The sequence below is a fragment of the Zingiber officinale genome, chromosome 7B (genome assembly GCF_018446385.1).
Source record: "Zingiber officinale cultivar Zhangliang chromosome 7B, Zo_v1.1, whole genome shotgun sequence".
Lineage (NCBI taxonomy): Eukaryota > Viridiplantae > Streptophyta > Magnoliopsida > Zingiberales > Zingiberaceae > Zingiber > Zingiber officinale.
In genome coordinates this window covers 53258033-53266708 of record NC_055999.1, presented here as the reverse complement: position 1 = coordinate 53266708, position 8676 = coordinate 53258033, and positions in this window count along the sequence as shown.

Genomic DNA, 8676 nt, shown 5'->3' with positions numbered 1-8676 from the left:
CATTCTACCTAACTAAAGTCGATCCAACGATATGTTCGTTGGACGACAAATATAGCCAAAGCGGCTCATCTACGATTGGCTTGGCCAACACAGGTAGCGAGCTCAAGTACGCCTTCAGCTCCTCCAGCGCTCGATCACACTTGGCGTCCCATTGGAATTTTGTGGCTCAGCGTAGTATCTTGAAAAATGGCAAGCTCTGATCGGATAACTTGGATATGAACTGGGACAATGTCATGATCCGATCGGTCAGCCTTTGAGCTTCCTTCAAATTCCAAGGTGGAGGCATGTTCTGCAAAGCGTGGACCTTACTGGGGTTGGCTTCAATGCCCTGCTCGGTGACAATGTAGCCTAGGAAGCAACCACTCTTTGCTCTCAACAGACACTTGCTCGGGTTCAGCTTTATCCCATATGCTCTTAACATCCAGCAAGTTTCATCGATATCTGCGCATAGGTCGGTCGCTCAGAGGGATTTGATGAGTATGTCATCGACGTATACTTCCATATTACGGTCGATCTACTATCAAAACACTTTATTCATTAGCCTTTGGTAGGTGGCTCCAACATTCTTCAGTCAGAATAACATGACGTTGTAGTAGTATGTTCCATCGTCCGTGATGAAGATGCCCTTCTCTTGGTCCTCTCGGGTGAGCGACACTTGATGGTATCCTTGATATGTGTTGAGCATCCAGATCAGCTTGCTGCCTACCATCGAGTCCACCAGTTGATCTATCCTGGGTAGTGGATAGAAATCCTTCGGGCATGCCTTGTTTAAATCACGGAAGTCGATACAGACCTGCCATTTGTTGCCCGGCTTGGAGACTAGCACCACATTGGCAAGCCGGCTCTGGAATTGGACTTCCCTGATGTGGCCGACATCCAACAGCTTTTCTATCTCCGTCAGATGATCACGCTCTACTCCATGCTGAAATCCATTTTCCTTTGCTTGACCATCTAAGCGTCCGGTCGGATGTGCAACTCATGCTGGGTCATGCTCGAGGAGATGTCGGGCAGCTCATGTGTCAACCATACGAACACGTCATGATTTTTCTTGAGGCAGACAATCAATTCCACCTTCTGCTTCTCCTCCAGGTCGACATCCATAAAAGTCATGGCTTTCGACCGCTTGGGTGAATCTGTACCTCTTCCTTTTCTTCATATACCAATGTAGGAGGTTTCTCGGTAACAACATTTACCTCTAGCCGCGGAGCCTTCCGTGCTGCTTTGGCCTCGGCCTTGACCATCTCCACATAGCATCGTCGAGCGGCCAGTTGATCACCCTTGACCTCACCCACCTGGTCATCTACTGGGAACTTTATCTTCTAGCAGTAAGTGGATGCTACCGCTCGAAATTCATTGAGGGTCGGCTGACCCAAAATGACGTTGTAGGCCGATGGTGCGTCCACAACTATGAAGTTGGTGATCCAGGTCCTCCTCAACGGCTCTTCTCCCAGTGAGATGGCCAGTCTCGCTTGGCCAATCGACAAGACTTCATTCCCAGTGAACCCGTAGAGCGGGATCCAGTTCACTGCAATCGATCAGCAGCTGATCAAACGCCTTCATAAAAATGATGTTCACTGAACTCCCCGTGTCGACGAAGGTCCGGTGAATGGTGTAATTGGCGATCACCACTCGGATGATCAAAGCATCATCGTGAGGGATTTTGACCTCCTCTAAATCGCTGGGTCGAAACTGATCTGAGCCCCTTCAACCTTATCCTTACTGCACCCGATGGCATGGATCTCCAACCGTCGAGCGTATGATTTTCTGGCTCAGTTGGAGTGTCCGTCGGTCGGCCCTCCGGCAATCATACCTATTTCTCCCTGGGAAGCGTTGTTCCTGTTTTCCTATTCCCGGGCAGACAGCCTATTTCGCTCGGCCGAGATCCTGGAGGGACCGATTTCCTCACTCCGCTGATGGTGATGGCACTCGGGCCTCCTTATCTCTTCTCGCCGCTGGGTTGAGCGACGACGATCCCGCTGATCGGGAGACGAGGAGCAAAGGCGATATCCCCTGGGGCCAGTCGGCTGACGATTAGCGTCAATCCTTGGCAATCCCGCGTGTTGTGCATCGCCGACTGGTGGAATGAAAAAAACATAGGCGTCCATACCTTGCCCATTGACGCCTTGGGCTGGGTGGACGTCACATGCTGTACAACATGCACCCTGGTCTCTTGGTGTAGTTGTGCTCCTTCGGCTCTCAGCCCCTTGGGCGGCATATGGCTACTAACTGATCGACGCTCGGTCGGCGCTGAATGCTCAATCGGCGCCTCCTTTCTTCTGGCTTCCTAGGCTTCTTCCACATTGATGTACTCATTGACCTTTTTCAACATGTGGTCAAAGTCTCGAGGTGGCTTCCTGATGAGTGACCAGAAGAAGTCCCCTTCGGCGAGCTCCTGTGTGAAGGCATTCATCATGGTCTTGGACAAGACCGAGGGGATATCCATGGCCACCTGGTTGAAGCGCTGGATGTACGCTCAGAGTTCTTCCTTGGGCCCTTGTTTCAGGGTAAAGAGGCTAACACTGGTCTTCTGGTAGTGTCGGCTGTTGGCGAAGTGGTGCTGGAAGGCGGCTCGGAAGTCTTTGAAATTTCGTATCGAGTCGTCCGGCAGTCTTCTGAACCATAGCTACGTCGATCCGGAAAGAGTCATGAGAAAGACTCTACCCTTTACTCCATCAGTGTATTGGTGCAACGTGGCTTCATTGTCGAACCGATCCATATGATCATCTGGGCTGGTCATCCCGTTGTACATTCCAATCGCTAACGGGGTGTAGCGACAAGGCAGAGGGTCTTGTAAGATCTCCTTTGAGAACTGTCTGTTGATCCGTTCGGGGGGCGCGGTGCTTCGGAGCACTTTTCCTTTCCGCACGTCCCGAACGACCGCCTCGTCAGAAGATGATCCACGCTCTTGATGGGCTTGGGCTATCTCCGAGGGGGTTTGGAATAGAGCCCGATGGAAGGGGATCGGCGCTGGCAGCGCCTCGCCCTGTGTGCCGGTCGGCCTTCTGTTTTGTCCCCATACGGAGAGTTGCTCCACATGGTCTTCTTGCCCCACTCGCCGATAGGCTGCCAAGGTCACATGTTACGGTGCGGGCTGATCGACTATCGCCTATTGTTGTTGCTGCTTCATCATTTTTGCTGCTCGTGCTTACACGAGCATCTCCAGCCCCTCTTGCGTGAGCATCACGGTGGTTAGCCGTCCAACGTCTTCCATTTCTTTGGCTCGGATTCAGGTGGCGTTCCCACAGACAACGTCAAATATTATCCTATCTAAAAGTCGAGGACACGGATGCTGGGAATGTGGCGCTCTTGCTGACCTCTGGTGGACTTCGCTCCCTCCTGCAACACAAGCAACGTCAATGCCGAGTCAGGGAAGGGGTCTCCGATGATGGTCCTCCGACGCTCAAGTCAGTCACCGGCGAGGCAAGATGCAAAGAGAAATGTAGCGTAACAGTAGAACTGGCGAGAAAAGCATACCTCCTCCGATGCCTAGACCTCCCTTTATATAGGATTCCTGTAGCATGTGTGCACGCTTCTTAAAGAGGGCACGTAATCCCAAGCTCTCCCTAAAGAGACATGTTAGTAAAGTGTCCCTAACACAGTACCTTAATGGGCCGACCATATCTCTGAAGTGATAGTGGAAGCTTCCACCGTACGATCTTCTATCTAACCATGTCTCCTGTCGGCAGCACTAACTCCCAAAAGGATGTTGAAGGATATCCTGCTATGTCTATTGCTCAGCTGAATTGAATGGTCGATCGGTTGAAAGTCCCTTGTCCCAATGTCATCCGTTGCTGGATCGAGCGGGGTGGCCGCTCACTTGGAGTCTGTTGACTGGATGAATCTACTACTTGGCCAAGCGGGGTAGCTTCTTGGTCGATACTTCCACTGTCTAGTTGCTACACGTGTACCTAGACCAAACAGGATAGCCGCTCAACTGTTGTAACGACCCAATTTTCCCTATTTCAAGTTCCAAATGTCTTTAAAAATACTTAGAAATGCCATAGAAATATTCTGGAGATTTTTAAAAAAATTTAGAGTATTTTTACGTAACTTTTTGGAGGTCGTTTGGCATTTTTACAAAATGAAAGAAGTTTTGACAAAAAAATATCCAAGCCGAGGTTTGAACCAAAAACCTCGGATTAAGCAGAGATTCGTTTAACCAACAGGCCAACCGAACTTTTCTTAGTAAAACCCGAACCAAATAGTAATTGAGTTATAGTTGGAACCGAAAATAACCTAAGGGATAAGTTGAGGTTTGGTTTTCCCGTGACCTAAATCTCTCGATCCCTCTCCTCCTCTCTCGCGAACGGCGGCGGTGACTTCGCTGTTCGGGCGAAAAAGGTGACGGAGATAGGCTTTTTCCGGCCGGTCTTCACCCGTGCGTGACCACCTCGACGAGGGGAACTCGGAAACACCAAGAAGCCGCTGAGATTGAAGCTTCTCTGAAACCCTAGGGTCTCTTCTCGGTTGTAAGTGCAAGAACAAGGAGTAAGTACTACTCACCTGCAGTAGGAGTAGCTTTCGGATCTTCGTTTCCGTTTTTATCTTCGAAACATGCTGAGAAGAATGTTTACTTTTTCCTTGCTACCTTAATGTGCATGATCGGCCTAGATTTTTAGCCCTGCAGATTTAGTTCTTGTGCATCAAATAATTGTGGGTCTTGGGTGATCCATTCCGTAGATGAGTTGTTTCTTCAAGATAGTAATGGGATAGCTTATTGTAACGAAGTTTATGTTCGGTTTGTGGGTGATGCAGCAGGTTTTGGGTGCCCTTATGTTGCTTGACAAAATGTTTTCTTTGAATGCTACCATAGGCAGGGGACGGTTTTGTTTGCTGTGAAGGGATTTGAATGGTTTTAGATCTATTCTAGTTTAAAGCATGCAGTGTTAACTTTAGACACTTGCAGTCTAGATTTCCTTTGTTTTGGAACTTGCCGTACAGAAAGAATTGAGGATTGATAGAGATTTAGTTCCTTTCATGATTTCAGAACATGCAGAATTTAGGCTTGGGTTCCTCTGTTGCTGTGATATTGAACTTGAATTTCCTTCGTAAGATTCAGATTAGAGTTTCTTTTGTTTGTAGTGGTCCTTATCAAGTGCTTAGATCTGTTGTCATTTCCTTTTGGTTAACACGTAGCTTTAGATTACCTTACCATTGTTAGTTAGAGCCCTAGAGTCAATCATTTGATGATTGTATGGACTCATTGTATCATATTCTTGTATATTAATAAAGGCATTTAGTTTGGTTATTATACTTACTTATATTGGTGCCAAATAAACTAAGTATAATAGCGTCCTTGAGTAGAAGGTTCTCACCTATATCAATCGGTTAGTTGAGCCGATAGTGAGATGATATAGGGAACACTACTCTAAATCATTCCTAGTCGAGTATTAACATTCAGGGACAATGTTAATGTAATAAGACTAGCATGGTGGTCAACTCGATGACTTGATCTCACAAGTCATGGATATGGAGATATCAAGTTGACACATGGGTATTCATTAGAGAATGTATACTGAATGACCCGCCATGAGAAAGTATCATGGATCGTTATATGAGTGTCATATACTTTCTCATGTGACTATTAGTATGACTATTTTTCCTTAGATCTGAAGTCATCATGGTTCCCTACATAAGAAGTTATGTACTTTGGTTTCGTCAAACGTCACCCGTAACAGGGTGGACTATAAAGACGATTACCGGGTATGTAATGAATTATGCAGAGGGATGTGAGTGATGTAGATGGGATCTATCCCTCCCATATGACGGGAGCGACATCGGTATTCTTGATAGAGTTAGACCACGAAGTGCATGGCCATGCCCAAATGAGTCAACATTAGATGTTGAGCTCATTTGATCGAGTGAGTCTACTTGGAGTTCAAGATTTAGATTGATTAGAGGATGACACGGTCTATGCCTCACATTGATCAATCTAGATGTCTAGGATAGAAGGACAATGTCACATATTGTGAGGAGTCACAATTAGTAGTCACAAGGTGATGTTGGATCTCAACATTCTTGTAACTTGGGTAACAATGATGTATTGCAAGATGCCGCTCATTGCTTATGTTTCTAAAGGAGTTTAGAAACATTGCCAACATTACAAGAACCTATTGGGTCACACACAAATAACAAGTGGATGGAGATTAGGTTCATATGATGAACCAATTGGATTAGGTTCATATGATGCACCAAAGATTGGATTCAAATTAGACTTATTGAGTTAGACTCAATTAGATTCAATTGTTGAATGAGTCTAATTTAAATTTGATTCAATGAGTCAATTTATATTAATGAATTGAGATTCATTAAATTGAAATTGTCTTGAATCAAAGGTTGGATTTAACTCAACAAGGAAGAAATTGGTCAATTTTGACTTGACCAAATGGAAGTTGAAACATCAAGTTTGACTTGATGTATTGCCACATCATAAGGATGACTCATCCTTGCCACATCACCTCCACCTCATGAGGCATGCCACCTCATGGGGGTTACACCCTCCTCTTGGCTTTAATGTGGCTGGCCACATGAATGAGGGGGTTACATTATGTGGCCGGCCACACTAATGTGAGGAGGGGTTTTGATTTTGTGGAATAATGTGTGCATTCATTCCATCTTCTTCTTTGGTCTTTTCCTCTTGGTTTTGCTGCTGTTGCCGTGAACTTCCAAGAGAGGAGAAGGTGGTTGAGTGAATTCCAAGAGCAAAGGAAGAGTGAAGGTCACAAAGGAGGGATACTACTTCTTGAGTGTATGAGTTTCTTTTGTACTCTCTCTTTTCTTCCTTTTCAATCCCATCCGAGAGCTCTAGAAAGTGCTAGAACACTTGGGGCTCTCTTCTCCATCCTTGAGTGCTAGAGAGCACTCCTTGTTCGTGTGGATATCACTAGAGAAGTATCTACCTTGATACTTTGGAGATCCGACACGTACCTTGGACGAGCGGGATTTTGCGAGGGCACGCTTCAAAGGTAAAACTCTCAACACATAGATCTAGGAGTAGATCTAAAGTTTTGAAACTCGTACTCGTATTTTGTTCGGTTTTCCTTGCACGGATCTACGACTTTGGGTGATTCGGGGTTTCCGCGACGCGAAAAACCCAACAGTGGTATCAGAGCCACGTGCAAGGCTTGTACGAGTTTAATTTTTGGTTTTATGAAAACTAAAGTTTCTGTAATTTTCTGTGAAATTATGATTTTTGGGTTTTTATGAGTATTTTTCTCGAGTAATCGAAGCACAAGTGTTTAGACGCTTGTAGGCTTTGACTACCGGGAAGATTTTTCCAAAACGGTGATGTTTCGATCCAAATCCGTTTGGGACAGCGAGCGAAGGTGCTGTAGGATCGCTTAGGAGCAACTCACGATGGTTAGATCGTGGGTAGGGGCACTCCCCCTAACCCAGCAAGGGGATTTGCTTCGCGATTGCGCCCGAAATCGCAAATCGGGACCGCCGGGAAAATTCTTCTCAAAGGTTTCGTCCCAAATTCTTTTGGGACAGCGGGATAAGGCGCTGTAGGATCGCAAAGGAACCCTCGCGATGGTTAGATCGCGGGTAGGGGCGCTGCCCCTGGCCCCGCAAGGGGATCCGTTCCGCGATTGCGCCCGAAACCGCTAAACGGGACCGTCGGGAAATTTTACTCGTAAAAATTATAAAAATTAATTTTAAAATTATAGAAAATTATGAAAATATATAATTTTGAATTATATATTAATTTTGTGATAGTCATGGCCCAAAAACCCAATATGATTGGATTGTGTTATAATTCATAATACGGCCTGCGTGCCGTTATGTGTTTGTGCGTGTTGTATGTTTTTTATTTTTCCGCGACCTGCGCGTCGTGCCTTTCTCATATATTCTGGTTGTAAATTAGATTTAGACTCGAATGTAACTCGAGTTTTAAATTGTAATGTACAAATTGGAGCGGTGGAGGGTCCACACGAGACGGAGTTCCGAGGCGGGCACGAGCAACACAAGGTGGTCAAAGGGAGGAGCTTGGAGAAGCTGTTGACCCTATGTTGACCATTCGATCTTCTCATTGGCTTGAGAAGATCGTAGTAGGGCCATGACTAAATCACAAATAGATTAATTAGTTAATTGCTTATATATATGATGGTAATTAATTAATTAGTGCCTTACGATTAGATTAGATCTAAGTCATGCACATGATGCACCCTTGCGATTAGATTAGATCTAAGTCATGCACAAGATGCATCCTTTTCGATTAGATTAGATCTCGATCGAACCAACTCTAAATGCCTAACCGTGCCGTGATACCTATCACTACCTCGATCACATGTATTGTTGAATCTGCCAAAGCAGAGCAATACATATTATCTTGGTAGGGTACGGAGGGACAATCTTGGTCCCGCTTATCAACGCATGGGTGAATACAAACTCAATTAGATTGAGTATTCCTAGTTACTCGGTTGGATCGAGTCAACTATAGGCATTCTTCCAATAGTTGGAAAGGTAGGACAAAATCACGTTTATATTAACTCTCGGGCGTATTAGCCAAAGCTAACTCGAGTTCTAATATAAATATGGATCTTGATCCTATAAACAAGAGTTGCATAGAGATGTAATTGGTAATCATTACCTACCGATCATACTAAGCCTTGGGCGTATTAGCCAAAGCTAACTCAAGGGTTAGTATGATGTGGATCTTGTCCCACAAGAATTATA